The sequence below is a fragment of the Panthera onca genome, chromosome C1, assembly GCF_046562875.1.
Source record: "Panthera onca isolate mPanOnc1 chromosome C1, mPanOnc1 haplotype 2, whole genome shotgun sequence".
Classification (NCBI taxonomy): domain Eukaryota; kingdom Metazoa; phylum Chordata; class Mammalia; order Carnivora; family Felidae; genus Panthera; species Panthera onca.
The window spans coordinates 166,528,444-166,541,025 of NC_138346.1; the positions used below are offsets into that span (position 1 = coordinate 166,528,444).

The 12,582-nt window shown below is 38.0% G+C and overlaps 1 protein-coding gene across 23 annotated transcripts in view; it reads right to left on the minus strand.

Annotated features, from left to right (window-relative positions):
* The window catches only part of SGIP1 (SH3GL interacting endocytic adaptor 1), a 201,186-nt gene that overhangs the window by 26,452 nt on the left and 162,152 nt on the right, over positions 1 to 12,582 (minus strand). The gene's annotated exons all lie outside the window — the stretch shown is intronic.

Consider the following 12,582-nt stretch of genomic DNA (forward strand, 5'->3'; position numbering starts at 1 on the left):
TTCGCTGTTTGCTGTCTAGGCATGGTACTGAACAGTAAAGTTTTCGTAATGACGAAGTATTTAATTGTGTTGGCGATCATTGCTTCTCCTTCTTATCAAACAAAACACATTTATTCTTCCCCACCCTAAAGCAGATTACATATTATGCTTTTTTTTCTTTTACCTTCAGTAACTTCTGTAATCTTCTCTGGCTATTAAAAAATCTACCCTTTGGGGCGCCTGGTTGAGCATCGGACTTCAGCTCAGGTCATGATCTCACAGTTCTTGAGTTCAAGCTCCACATCGGGCTGGCTGCTGTCCGTGCAGAGGCCACTTTGGATCCTCTGTCCCCCCCTCTCTCTCTCCCCACCCCCTCTCATGCTGTCTCTAAAAAATAAATAAACGTTAAAAAAAACCCTACCCTTTGTGTATCTTCCTCCTCAACAAAGTTTTCTCTGGCAATTCTCATTCATGCAAGTCTCTTCTTGTGCTATCTTCCCTTGGCCTTCAGTATCTTGGACTTGGTAATCGATCAACAAACATGTGCTTACTATTTACTAGGTATAAGACACTATGGTATGTTCTGGGGATTCAAAGTCAAATTACATATAATCTTTGCTCTCAAGGAGTTACAGTTCAGTGGGCTAATATTATCATCAACAATATTCACTACCAGCATTACCTCCATCACCATTATTTGTTGCATACTTACTATGTGTTTTACATATATTCTCTAGGTAAATGTACAAAGCAAGTGGAAAGGTCAGGGAGGGTTTCATTGAAAAGTGATGTTGGAACTGAAGTTTGACAGTGAATACGATCTCACGAGGGTGAGAAAGAAGAAGTCCCAGCATATACATATGTGTGGAACTGAGCAAACATATGGCATTTTGAGAAACCACAGGAAGTATGGCACTGTTTGCATGTGAGTGGGTGTGAATGCAGTGGGTATTGAAAGGGGAGACAAGGGAGGAAATGAGGTTTGGGCAGAGATAGAAATTAGGTCATGAAAAGCTTTGTTTATTTAGGAAAATTTGTTGATTTTATAGGTGATTTATAGGCATTGAAATCATAATCACTTTTTGAGAATTTAATACAAAACTATGGATGCTTCTCAAAGCAGAGTGCACCCATATACAGCATTTATATAATTTGAAATAGTCCTTGGGAGTCCTGAAACAGACGTTAAGAACACTGTCTCTAAAAGATGGGAGGCCTCTGAAGTATTTGAACTAGGAAAAAAAAAAGAAATAGGGGGGCTATGATGGGGCTTGAGTGTCCATTGCTCTAGTGATAGAGAGGCAGATAATTCAGGGACAGAAGCAAAAATGTAGGTGAAGAGACCTCTTAGAAAGAAAACGATAAAATTGGCAAGCAATGCAGATGTTAGCAGATAAAGGGAATGTCGTAGACATAATGTTTTTCAGTTTTGCAAGGCATTTAATAGTTTTCCATGCTATTCTTGTGAATAAAATTGTGAAAATTGGGTGGATAATACTCTTGCTAAGTGAACTGGTTAGTAGATGAGTCACAATATTCAGTGAGCATGAATCAGTGGTTTTATACCTGTTGCAAAGGCAATCTCTAGTGGAATATCCCAGAGTTCTCTCCTTAGTCTGGGCTCTTCAGTGCCTCTGATAAAACTGGGAGATGCTCAGAAATGACACAGTATAGTGCCTAAGAGCATGAGATTTGGCAATAGACATACTTGGGATTGAGTCTTATTTCTCATACTTGTTATTTATATGACCTTTGACAGGGATAATATAATGACACCCACTTTGTAAGCCCATCAGAGGATAAAATGAGGTAAAACATTTAACACAGTGCTTGGTACATAGTAAGCCCTCAAGAATGATTACCAATGTTTATGATTATTAAAATTTAAGATAATACAGAGGTTGTCTTGGATAATGACAGTCATTGAAGGTGCTAAAAATGATCTTTTGGAATATTGGGCTGAAACTGAGAAGAAAACTATCAGCAAAAACAAATGTGGAATTCTTATATATCAAGGTTAAAATTAATCAAACAATTATGGTTTGTGGAAAGACGATGTGAAAAAAATATTTGGGGGATGGAGTTGATCATCAATTGTCTATTGCTGGCTGGGCTCTAAACAGGTCACCGACTGGACTACATCAGTGGGTGGGTTACAGATGGATCCCTAGAAAGGATGGCTTTACTGCTTTTTGTTTGAGTGCCTAGTTTTAAAGCTCACCAGATGGTAATCAGGTCACTTATCCACAAGCGGAAGACCAAGCTCTTCAGCATAATGGTGTACAATGCCATCTGGGGTACTATGGTCTGAATGTTTGCGCCCCGCCCCCCACCCCCCCAAATTCATAAGTTGAAAATCTAATGCCCAACGTGATGGTATTAGGAGGTGGGGCCTTTGGCAGGTGCTACAGTCATGAGGGCGGAGCACTAGTGATTGGGATTCATGCCCTTATAAAAGAGGCCCCAGAGTGCTAGCTTCTCCCTTCCACCACATGAGGACACAGCGAGACTGGAAATCTGCAACCCGGAAGAAGGCTCTCTAGAGGACCCAGCCACTGACACCCTGATCTTGAACTTAGAAACTTCCAGAACGCTGAGAAATAAATATATATTGTTTATAAGCCACCTGGTCTGTGATAATTTGTTACAGCAGTCAAAATATACTAAGACATGCAGCTTGACCCATGCCTATCCTTCATGACCCACCTACCCCCATTCCCTCCGGAAATCCTATATTCAAGCTATGTTTCCTATGGGCACTATAGCCCCTATTTAGATTTAATCTATAAGGACAGAAGAAAACATCAAAACTTTACAAAGAACCCTTTTACCTCAAAGGATCCACAGTTTACAATTCTAGGTTTTTCGCATCCTGATACATTGCAATTAATGCCATTTTTTTGTTACTTTTTCCATTTATTTCATAATTTTCCTTATTTCTATCTGTTCACACCATTTTTGACAAGTTTGTATTATTCTATGGTCTCCAAATGTTGGGCCATTTCTAGGTAGCAATTATTCTAAATCCATCTTTGTGTAAATTGGTCTTCTTTTCCTTTTTAATTATTTCCATAAGATATATAAGTTTTATTACCACAAGCTGGATGACCAAAACATAAGGCAGATAAATTTTTTATTCCTAACAATGTCAGATTATTGCACATAAAGTTTATACTCAATGAAAATGCTATTAATAAAGAACAAAAGCTTCTGTTCCCCTTCAGTAACTGTGACAGTATCTGTTAACATGATTATTGGAAAACTGGACTAAAACAAGGAGAGTCTAAGATGGTGAGAAATTTAAGCCTCATGGCTTAAGAGGACTAAGACAGGCCTAGAAACTATTTTCAAAGATCTCACATAATATAATCAGATGTGACTCAAGGGACCAGCGTTCGTGGCCATGGTTCTACAACTTAACAGCTTTGTGGTCTTGGGCAAGTCAATTTACTTTTGGTTTTCTCAATCATAAAATGAAGGCAAAATAGACCAAAGAGTCTCTGTTTTAGGATTCTGTGATTTTAGGTTGTTTATAGGCACTTAATTTTTTTTAACTGTAGGAACAATTTTCTAACACAAAGATAAGCTTCTTTGAAAACAGTGTACCTTCATTGAAGGTTTGAGCGGATCTGTGAAACATTTACCGACCCTCCACTATGTGCAAAATAGTGGTGGGAACGCAAATACGGAAACTTTCAGGAAATAAGACAAACATTTGGAAAATCGAATAACAGTAACATATGCAAGTGAGAGCTTAATAGTTCAGGTGATGGTACTATGAGATTACTTCACTGTGAAATTAATTGCTAAGTGAGCAGTACAGGGAGGCTGTTCTGTGATTTAACAAGAGGAAACTTCAGCTCTGGAGTCATGTACACTTGGGTGTGAATTCTGGCTGCTTCACTTACAATCTGTATGACTAGGGGCAAGCTATTTAATCTGTAACTCTGTTTCTCCTCTTTAAAATAGAACAGATAATAGTAGTATCTATGTTGAAGGCTCATGGTGAACATCAAGTGGAATAATATTTGTGGAGCCCTTAGCATAGCGTGCACTTGAAAAACATGCTATTGTTGTTATTGTTGCTTTTGTTGTTGTTATTTTGTCTGGGTGAACTTTCCAAGGTTGTTGAATTAGAGTTGGTTCTTTGAAGGTGAGTAGTTATTTAGGCAGAAAACAGAGAAAGATGATATCACAAATGGTATTCTTCACTGAGCATGGAGATAGACTAGTAATTGTAGGTTTCTTCTATCACTAAGATTCTGTTATCATAAGAACAATGAATTCTGGGCATGCATACTTAGTTTTCTTGCAGATCACACAGGTGGCTATTATATATGTGAAAGTTGCTTGATATGATGCTTGGACCATTAGGACATAAAAGCTGGTTGAATGCATGTTTTCTTTTATTCATTCAAATGTGAATCCCTGTAATAATTAAGCACCCTGCTAAGTGCTGAGTGTTATGACCCTCCCTTCATGGAGCTTATAGTATGGACATAAGTGAAAGATAAAAGGCACTATATGAAGTTAGAGAACAGTTTAATATTATGATTATTATGTTACTGTTAATGATTATTTTTAAAGAATTCAAGGTAAAACAGTATTTATTATGTATATCTTTCAACATAATAAAATATCAAACACTAAGATGGCTTTTTTTCTTCATACACTGAAGAGATGAACAAGTTCCATATAATTATCTCTGTTTCACTAGCTCAAGTCACCCTGCTAGAAATCAGTACAGCTAAAATTCGATTCTAGGTCCTGACTCGAACAAAACCAGTCGTAGTAACAAAGAAAACATCTGTACTTCTTATTGCATACCAAGAACTATTCAAGGAGCTTTACTTATATTAACTCTTTACTTTGATAACATCCCCATAAGGCAACCATCATTATTGTCCTCGTTTTACAGATGAGAATTTTGAGATTCTGAGCCACGCAGTAGCCTTGTCCACAGTTACCCAGTTAGTAAGCAGTATGAACAAAAGAGATGCAAAGCTAGGATTGACTGACTCTGGATCCCACACTCTTACCTACTCTGTTCTGACAGCACAGAAGTCAGAACAAAATTATGTTAGGCACTTGATGGCGAATCTGTGGTTGTCCCCACTAGCTGTCCCACTAGCTGTGGACTTCTGACAAAATGGAAATTCTAGAGTCTCGGAAAGCGATTGGCATGCACACTTGGGGAGTTATGAGAACTGGAAAAAGGCACATAGGGTCACAGTATGTGGCAATATTTTCTCAAAGGCAGTCTTCTATGACTCTCATTACCAAGCAACATCACACACACACACACACAACCTAAGGCTAAAAAAGAATTAAATCTTCACAACGATATGATATCTTTAAAAGGTCATTAATTTGGGGAAGCATTTCCTGAACAGTCAATTGCAATATGAGTGTAAGTGCGGAGTATAGACTGTATATGTAAACATATGAAAGGAGGAAGGGGGAGAGAGAGAGATTTTTAAGAAAGATACAAAAAAAAAAGCGAGGAAAAGAGGAAGCAAACTACTCAGGTATAGAAATTGAGTACAAGAAGGCAAACTTTACAAATAAATGAATGCTTGCGTGCCGGGTTGACAGCTGTCTGGTCCCACACTGCCACCAGTCAGTCGTTGGCGTGGAGGTGAGGCATATACTCAAGGTATGCCCAAAGCAAACCTGAGCAGGGGCTCACCTCCCTTTTCTGTACCCTCTTCTTCATTTTGTGTACAGTGTTTTTCATTTTGCAATATTGAAAGAAGTTTATTCACATCAAAACCTGCTCATGAAGAGGACTTTATTTTCAGTTGTTTTAAATGTAATATGAATTTATGTCAAAGTAGTGCTTCCCTGAGTGGTGTTTGTAGCATTTGTCTCTATGTGCTCAATAAATGGTAGTAACTACTGTTTACTGTGTCCTCGCTTTGTGCCAAAATCGTGTGATGCTTCACTTGGACTATCTCCTTTCATTCACACAACTGCCTCAGCAGGTAGGGGCTATCTTTAACAACCCTTTCTTGCCAAGGAAGAGTTGGGAGCTTAAGTAACTAGCTCAAATTCAGAGAGCAAGTAACCTATATTTTCAGTCCTGCTGCTTTGCTGTTACAGTGAACAGTCTAGGACTGTCAGAAGGTGTGGCATTCAGTCCTGACTGTGCTGCTTAGTTCATATCTGACCTTGGGCAGGTCAGTTATTCCAGCTGAATCTCCATTAAACCAGGACACTGATATCGGTGCTAGCAACCTCATCCGACTGTAGAGAGGGCTTGCACTCGTAAAAGCCCAGGCGTCAGAAGAACAACAAGCTTTACCTTCTGTTCATCTGGGGTAGGAAACAGTTGCTCTGAAGGCACAACTTGAAGCATCAATAGCAGGGGAGGGCGGTCTTGTTTGTTTGAAGACCCTTCTACCCTTGCAGTCTAGCAACCCAAATAACTGCTCATTCCTCCAGGCCTGCTGTAGGCAGGAGGGAAATGAGCCTTATGTATATCCACAAGCAGGAATGCTGGAGATGGAACCAACAGATGGAAGGAACAGAAAGTCTCAGAATGCATAAATGAAGATAGAAGAAATTCCAAGAGTTCTATAAAGTAGTAGGAGCTGGGTTAGCTTTTTTTTTAAGTGGTTCATATTAGTTAGCATTAATAAAAAGATAATTATATTTAATTCTATGATAATTTAATAAAAAGACAATTATATTCAATTCTATGATAATTTACAGATGATATTCAATGTGGTAGTCATAAAGACAAAGAATGTTGGAATCAGATTGAAATACATTTGAATCCTGACTTTACTGTGTGACCTTGAGCAAATTCCTTAACCTTTCTGACATCCAGCTTCATCATTTTGTGAAATGGAGATGATACTTCCTACAGATGTTGCAATAATTTAATATGATGATATAGAATGTCCTTGTTATCTAAGGATAGTCAGTATCAGAAAAAAAATCACTTAAAAATGAATGTATTTATGCGGTTCCTAAAATTTCATAGTGTGTAGTGATAAAAGGCTTGATTGGGACTCAAACTGTCATAGACTAAATTTGTGAAAAAAATCTCTTAACACAGTACAATCAAATAATTACTGAGTTCTTAAAATGAACAAAAATTATTTGTGTTGGTATTTCAAGAAAACGGTTCACTTTTCTGATAAAATTGCATGAGAGATTTACATACCAATCTAGGTTCAGATTCAGCTTTGATTCACGATCATAAAGCGAGCTATTATTGCAGAGGTAATTGAGAGTTTTATAAAATTTCTAAGGGCCTCTCAATCTTGATTTTTTTTGAAGTGCGTATGATGTAGGCTTTCTTTTCTTCTTTACTTATTAATAGTTTTATTTTTGCTAAACCCTCAACTGACAATGACTTTGAGTATAACCTAAAGATCTTTACACCATTGCTTTCATTGACTTTATAGAATCCTGTATTTATCCTACGATCAGCAATCCCACTTTTCAACAAATGTGCACTGTATTTGCACTGGATGTCTATTGTTTGTAAGATCAGACATTTATGGAGAAACTGATTGACTGCATTTATGTAGTGAATAGGGGTACATGCTATAGATGTTAGTGTTCATTTATGAAAAGTGATGTTAGAATTTGGACTAATGTTATAAATAAAAACTTTCATGTCATATTGGTCTTCACTTTCCTACAAAATCCAATAACTACAAAGATGCCAATAATCACACTTTGGTGAAGAGTTTTCTGCACATAATGAATGCTCAGTAAATGATAGCCATTACCATGAACAACAAGGAAAAATCTGCCTGGCAGTCACAATATATAATACATTGTTTCAGGCTCTCCTCAACACTGCATGCATGTAACACACCAGAGGTGATAAAGAGATTACAACTTCCTAGTCAGTAGAAAGAATTGTATCCAGAGAGCTTAACTTGAGAAGGTAACTTGTGCTCTTGTGACCTTGTGAATCTTAGCTGAAGTGATGATTAACAAAGCTATGTTACTTTTTCAAAAAAATTTAGGATGGGTTTGTAAGAAAAGGAGTCAAAAGAAAGTTATTACATAAAAAATTTTCTAGTTTTTTCTTCTGTACATCTTTGAGTGTTACAATTTTACATAAAGTAGTTGGTTTAAATTATATGAAATAAATATGTGTATATTGTACATATGCATATATACATATACAAATATGCAAGTATATGCAAATAAATATTTGTATGTTGGTTTAAATTATATGAACTATAGGTATGTTGTATATATGTTTGTGTGTATGCTGCACTCTATACATTAATTATTTTGTGTATTTTTGGTATATTTGTATGTTTTTGTCTATTTTAGAATTTTTGGTAGCCTAATAAATGCTCTAGCCTAATCTAATAAATAATAATGCTGGCATGAGAGCTAAATTGAGCATACACTTTTGTTCTAGGGACTTCGCTAAATGTTTTACATGTATTACCTTACATGAATCCTCACACTTTTAAGGGAAAAAAACACAGATTATTATCACTATTTTATAGATGATAAAACCAGAGGCTTCTAAAAGTTGTTTCCCCAGTTGCTACTTGGGTTTCTCATATCCCGAGATAAATAGCATCAACTTACTTGCGTGTGCCAATAAAAAGGAAAAAGGGCAAACCTTATAAAAAAAGGCATCAGTATTACTGAGTACCTGCCCTGAGCTAAACACTGTCTTTTATGCTTTACACATAGGAAATCATTTAATTACCACCAGAATCCTGTGCCAAATAGATATTACCACCTATTACAGATCAAGAAAGCAAGTCTGAAAAAAGAGTCATTTGCCCATATTCTCAGACAGTAGATGGGGGAGTCAGGATACAAGTGTAAGTCCACTTAACTTCATGCTTCTTCCATAGAAGGAGCCTCAGAGGCCTAGTCTTGCCTCACAGTGGCATTGTGTGAATTGTATCTGTTACATGCTTTTCAGTGTGCAAGACATTTCCTTTATGAAAATGAGGAACACACTTAAGAAAGTCAGCTTGCACAGAGAAGTATTAAGGATACTGAATTCTGGGTGTGTAAATGGGATTAGAATTATTTTCAGTCTTTCCCCTTGTAAGTCCCTGTTCACCTGCCCAGATATATAAATCAATGCTGAGGTGTATTTCCTACTTTTCAAATTCCACTCAGTCCAGAAACATGATCAGTTGACATTTTTGTCATGTTTTACAGAGAATGTTCTTCAAATTGGGTCTTTGCTTACAGTTCCCAAACCATCATCCAACATTAATGCCGTCTTTTGTTAACTTCCTAAAATAATATTTTTTACTCAGAAAATAAAAATATTATACTTTGTATTCATCATCAAAGTTACATCAACCATATCCAACACAAGGACTATTGTTAAATATGGACCAAGGTGGGAGACAAAGCCATAATGAAAATGTTTCCAGTATGAGGACTCGCCTGACCAAATCCTAGACAATTTCATACAGACATTACTAAGATTTTGTTTGACCCCACATCTAAGGCTGAGCCAGCTACAGCATGGTATACAAAGAACATGAATAATGATATTAAGAGCTAATTTATATAGAGCACTTAAGTGTGATGGCCACTGTGCTGGATACTTTATATGCATTTTGTCTTCTAGTCTCAGACAGTTTTTTGAGGTACAATCCATCATTATGTACATTTTACCATTGAAGGAATCGAATCTTAGTAAAATTACATAATCTGCTCAAGGAACATGCTCTACAGTAAGAAGAAGTGCTGGGACTGAAAATCAGATCTAACTTCAACTGCATTCTTTTTTTCCCTAATTTTATTTTAGAGAGAGAGAAGGAGACAGAGAGAGAGAGAGCAGGGGAGAGGGGCAGAGGGAAAGAAAGAGAGAGAGAATCCTAAGCAGACTCTACGCTCAGCATGGTGCCTGACATGGAGCTCAATCCCACAACCTTGAGATCATGACCTCAGCCAAAATCAAGAGTCTGATGCTTAACCGATTGAGCCACCCAGATGCCCCCAATTGCATTTTTTTTTATTTTTTTTATTTTTGGGACAGAGAGAGACAGAGCATGAACGGGGGAGGGGCAGAGAGAGAGGGAGACACAGAATCGGAAACAGGCTCCAGGCTCCGAGCCATCAGCCCAGAGCCTGACGCGGGGCTCGAACTCACGGACCCGAGATCGTGACCTGGCTGAAGTCGGACGCTTAACCGACTGCGCCACCCAGGCGCCCCGCCCAATTGCATTCTTAAACCCTACCTTATATTATCAATGTTTGCCCATTCATGTTAGTGAACTTTGTTCCAAGATCCAGCTGGGTGCACAGCATGCATCCTCAGTGGGGTAGTACCACCCCAAAGGGTATGGAAATTGGCTTTTAGGGGAAGACAAAAACATCTTCACTTTTTATGTATAAAGCACATGGATACACATAGAGTACACATCCAGATGTATAGTACATCTGTGATATTAAAATTCTACTGAGGAGCAATTAGGGGAAAACAAAAATCTAACATGACTCCCTGGGTAAGAGGAGGGGATAATGAAAAGAAAGCTTGAGCTCCACTGGTTTCCAGTTTTAAAAGAGCCATGGACGTGAATGTCCTTGTACACCTCATCATCTCTCTTGGGAAAAACTTAAAGCACCAGTTTTGCTAAACGATAATAGTTTCTTTCTTCAAACTTATGCTGAGTAAATAATATCTGCAGTGCCAGAATGATCATGATTTAGTCAAGATACTTGGAAAAATATCTAGAAAGGACCATACATACAAAGGAAGAGTATACAGGAAAGAAAGGCTGGAGAGCTCGGTCAAGCCCGGAGAGGTATTCTTCCATGAACAACATGAGCAGTCCCTGAGCTGAGGCAGAGAGGAGGTGAATATAGTCAGCGGATTTGATATAGTCAGAGAAGGTGGAGCGAGCCTGGCTCAGGCTTCAAACCAAACAGGAGCAAGGCGAGAATACGATGGTAGGGGATGGCGACACAGGTCCAAGACACCAAGAGAATGAGCAAGGAGTCTATTAAGGAATGGGAAGAGTTAGAGGTTCCAAAAAAGACATTCGAGCACGTTTGGATAGAGGGAGTACCTTTTCCTGTGCAAAATCCGGTGTGTCTTTTTAGAGAAGTGGTGGCTAGTGTATGGCCTGGGAATTGGCAACATGAGCTTTTAGCCTGCGAGAGTCTTTCTCAAGTACAAGTGGGAAACATGAAGATTTTTAAACAGGAACAGGACATTCACCAAAAAACCATAAGTGGCTAAAAAAAAAATACGAAAAGCTCAGCCTCACTAGTTACCAAAGAAATGCAACAGGAAGAGAGAAATTTTTACCCTTTCAGATTAGAAAAGATCTAAACCAACACTTGGTGAGATAGGCACTGCAAAATCATGTTAATGGAAGTAAAAATTGGCATAACTTTTCTAGAAAGCCACTTGACCATGTGTACCACGAGCTTTTAAAAGCTGCACAATTTTGGGGTGCCTGGGTGGCTCAGTCAGTTAAGTGTCCAACTTCAGCTCAGGTCACGATCTCAGGGCTCATGAGTTTGAGCCCTGCGTCGGGCTCTGTGCTGACAGCTCAAAGCCTGGAGCCTGCTCCAGATTCTGCGTTGTGTGTCTCTCTCTCTGCCCTTTCCCTGCTCATGCTCTGTCTCTCTCTGTGTCTCAAAAATAAATAAACATTTTAAAAAAAAAGTTTAAAAGCTGAACAATTTTAGCCCATAATTCCAATTTTAAGAATCTATTCTAGAGGCTCCTGGGTAGCTCAGTTAGTTGGGCATCTGACTTCAGCTCAGGTCATGATCTCACAGTTGGTGAGTTTGAGCCCCGTGTTGGGCTCTGTGCTGACAGCTCAGAGCCTGGAGCCTGCTTCGGATTCTGTGTCTCCTCTCTCTGCCCCTCTCCTGTTCCTGCTCTGTATCTCTCTGTCTCTCAATAATATATAAACGTTACAAAAAAAAAAAAAAAGAATCTATTCTAAGAAAATATCTTCAGGCCAAGGAATTATATGCAAAGATGTCATTGCATATGGGAAAACTTGGAGCAATTTAAACGCCTAATAATTGAAGTGTAATAAATCGTGATTCGTGACAATGAAATGTTACGCAGATGTTAACAAGTTTTCAGTAATTAAAAATGGAGCGGAAAACAGTCACATATCACATTTTCCCAATTAGGCTGGAAAAAGGGAAAATATTGATATAACTGTGTTGATAAGGGCATGGAAAAAATTGTTAATCATAATGGTGGTATGAATTTTTGGAGACACATTTGGCAGTAATGTAGTAAATATGTTTAAAATGTGCATACCCTTTAATATAGCAATTCCATTTTTAGCAATTTATCTTTAGGATAAATTAAGACAAGTAATGAGGATATAGGTTTAAGGCTGCTCATTGCACCATTTTACATAATAGCAATAAAAAGGTAAAAATCTAAATATCCCTTCACAGAAGATAAGTACATGAATATAATACTATGGAACCATTAGCATGGTTATACAGATGTATGTGTACATATACATGTATATATATGCGCACATACATGTATACACACACACATTCTGCACATGGTAAAATGTAACTGAAATGGCTACCATTGGGGCGCCTGGGTGGCTCGGTCGGTTAAGTGTCTTGACTTTGGCTCAGGTCACCATCTTGCGGTTC